We start from the raw sequence: 3,470 nt of genomic DNA on the forward strand, positions 1-3,470 counted from the left end.
TTGTGGGTTGTTGGGATTGGCAGGGTTAAGATTAAGAGTCTGGTAATTTAAGCTTGGAACTGGATTTGAAAGCAGCTCAGGGTCGAATTCCTACTCAAGGTAAGAATTTCATTGATTTCTAAAGTGAATTTTTTTGGTGTGGTTTAAGTTCTGTGGAGTTTTAAACCACTAGGTGATTTTGAGCTTGGATGAGTGTATGAGTTAGTTTTCTGGTGTTTATGTGTTGTGATGTTGTTCATTTGGTGTTTTCAGTCGAATTGGAACTTGGGTGTACTTGGGTAATGATTTAGGTAATTTTTGGCTCGGGAAAAATAGTGGGAAAACCCCAGTTTTCTGGGTTCGCGTATGAGCGTCGCTGCCCTGTTCTTCTGTTTCGCGGCGCTAGGAAGAGTTTGGATAAGGAGCCCCTACTGAGCTCTGCGGCCCCTGTAGGGCTGTGCCACGGCGCTAGACTATTTTCAGGGTGTAGGATTTTGTGTTTTTAGGGCCTTGGACCAGGGGGCTCGGGGGACGCTTTCGCCACCTTGTGTGGGGAAATGGGAGGTCTCGAGGGCATGGGATTGGTTCTGGGGTACAATTATGAATTGGTTAGTAACGAGAGTGTTACTTATGTGCTGTGACTATGTTTTCAGCGAGGCTCGGGTTAGAGGACTGTGCTCGGGATTTAAGTGCTCAAGAAGCTCGGGACACAGGTAAGAAAACTATTGTACCCGTAGAGCAGGGTGTGGCCCTATAGTTTGTATTGCGAGGCATGGTCCTATGTGATTGAATTGCAGGGTGTAGCCCTATTATTTATGTATTGTATTTGTTTAAGTATTTCTTGATTATATGCTATGTGTTGCATACTTGTGAATGAACGGCAGGAAGCAGGGTATGGCAAGGGGCCAGGAATGGCGTTAAGCACGAGGAGTGGAAGGCCAAGTATGGAAAGGGTCGAGAGCGGCATTGAGCACTCAGAGTGAAAGCCACTAGGGTGAGACCCTTCACAGATGCATGAGTCATCCTCACGGTGTAGACCGCAAACCCAAGGCCTGGTAAAGCGCCTGGGATGGCACGACCCTATATGTTTAGCCTATTGGCTGCTTTGTTATATGTTGATTGATAGATATGCATATGTTGATTATTTGTGTTGAGTTTTCTTTTTGGACTATGGCTCACAGGTGCTCTATGGTGCAGGTAAGGGCAAGGGAAAGGTTAACCAACCATGAGTACGGAGGGCATGAAGCAACGTGTACATGTTTGGCCTACCTGGCTATCACAGCCAGGGTTATTTTGGGAAAATGCAATGTATAGACTTGAATTTGTCGCCTAGCCAACCTTAAATGTATTTTGAGATGTAACCTTAAACCTCGATTAGCGAGTTAATTGCACGTTTTAAACTCATTGAATAACAACTCTAAGGAAGTAGGGTGTTACACCAATGGGGACCACAACCAAACTACCAGGGATGAAAATGGTGTCAAATTTGATCCTACACTATATAGAAGTATGATTGGTAGTCAACTATACCTTACAGCTAGTCGTCCTGATATAAGCTAAAGTGTTGGAGTCTTTGATAGGTATCAAGGGAATCCTATGGAATCTCATGTAGTGGCTATGAAGAGAATTATTCGTTATGGACATGGGACTGTTGATTATGGTCTTTGGTATTATAATGAAACTAATTCTAACCTTGTGTGCTTTAGTGATGTTGATTGGACAGGTAATGCAAATGATAGAAAAAGCACAAGTGGAGGATGCTTCTACCTAGGCAACAATCTTTTTCATGGCATAGCAAAAAGTAGAACTCAATCTCTTTGTCTACTACTGAAGCTGAATACATTGCTGCTGGAGGCTGTTGCACTCAATTGTTGTGGATGAAACAGATGATGACTGATTATGGGTTTTCTCTTGACACTTAAACTATTTTCTGTGAAAGCACAAGTGCAATTAACATTTCTAAAAATCATGTTCAACATTCACGTACTAAACGCATTGACATTCGTCATCACTTCATTAGAGAGCTTGTTGAAAATAAAATTATAGTTATAGAATATGTTGAAACAAGTAAGCAAATAGCTGATATTTTTAACAAAGCTCTTGATTCGGTTCATTTTGATTCCCTAAAGAAGTCCTTGGGAGTTTGTTCTATTTAAATTGTACATTTTGTGCATACTGTTATTCTTGCCAAGTCTGTCTTGTTTAAAATCAATTGTCTCTTGTTGTTGTCCTAGAAGAAACCTTCAAACTCAAAAAGAAAAACATAAATATAGTTTCTTGTAAATCACTCTAGTGTATCTCTATTATAAATGTTTAGTCCCGGGAAAATTAATTAATTCCTCCTAGAAATATTTGAGTTCATCATTGTGTTATGTTCAAACGGCCATTTTTTTCAAATAATAAAAAATAAATGTTTCAAGCTCCTTTAAAAGAATAGAGCTACCTGCTTCAATATGTGAAAGTCATCTCTGAGTAAGTTGGAACTATGTAATTAGCACTTATGTAGAAGATACGCTACCATTGAAAAGGGCTACCATTGAGGTAGTGTGACAACGTCTTCATTGGGTACAATTCTCAGAAAAATTCGTTTGACAAATTGGGCAATGTTCCCTGCTTTCGCTTTCACACGCAAATGGTCTTAAAAGCTTTTACATACTGATTGATCTTCTTAAAGTATTTGGTTGTGACTGAGTTAATTCTTTTTCTGCATAACATTTATGATAGAAATACAATAGGTGATTAACTTATTACTATACTTTTTTTTTTTTTATGAGTTTGATTTTTTTTATCAGGGACAAAAGCAAGAAGATTGGTTGATACATTTGATAAGTTGTTTGGCAAAATAACAAGTATTGTTTATATATATATAAAAATAATAATAAAAAAATAAAAAAATTGGACCGAATTTCATAAGAGGCTAAGTAAAATATTTTCATTTTGTTCTTGTTTCAATTTTAATTCTTGAACTCCAATTTTGCTCTAAGTGTTGATAACGTGGTGTGTTTGATTGTTGTTTTTTTTTTTGAAGAAATAAAAAAATTATATAAATTTTTTTTGAAAAATTAAACAAAAATGCAAAATAAAAACTGTAGGATTCGGCTGGTACATTTTGTTAAGTGTGGATATTTTTCAATATTTTTTGTTTCCTTTTTGGTGTCTTTAATTAGGGTGTACGGATTGTATGGGATTTGGGAAATAAAAAAAAAGTGATTGATAGTTACCTGATTTGTTTCTCTTTATTGTAAATATTTTGTTTCCTTTTCTTGGTTTCTCATTTTAGGTAACTACCCACTTTTTCTCTTTTTAAACCCCTAACCCACGATCACCTCCATCACCCTCCTTCCTTTTTTTTTTGTCTTCTTTCTCTTCTCTTGTGCTTGTGGTTCTCTATTTTTTTCCCACAGGAATGGCTAAGACCAAAATTGTTGGCGGTTCTAGGCGTCTTGTCGTGCAAAACCCTTGGTCAAAGCTGCAATTGACTCTCCTGCTAC

Source organism: Humulus lupulus, chromosome 4 (assembly GCF_963169125.1).
Source record: "Humulus lupulus chromosome 4, drHumLupu1.1, whole genome shotgun sequence".
Taxonomy (NCBI): domain Eukaryota; kingdom Viridiplantae; phylum Streptophyta; class Magnoliopsida; order Rosales; family Cannabaceae; genus Humulus; species Humulus lupulus.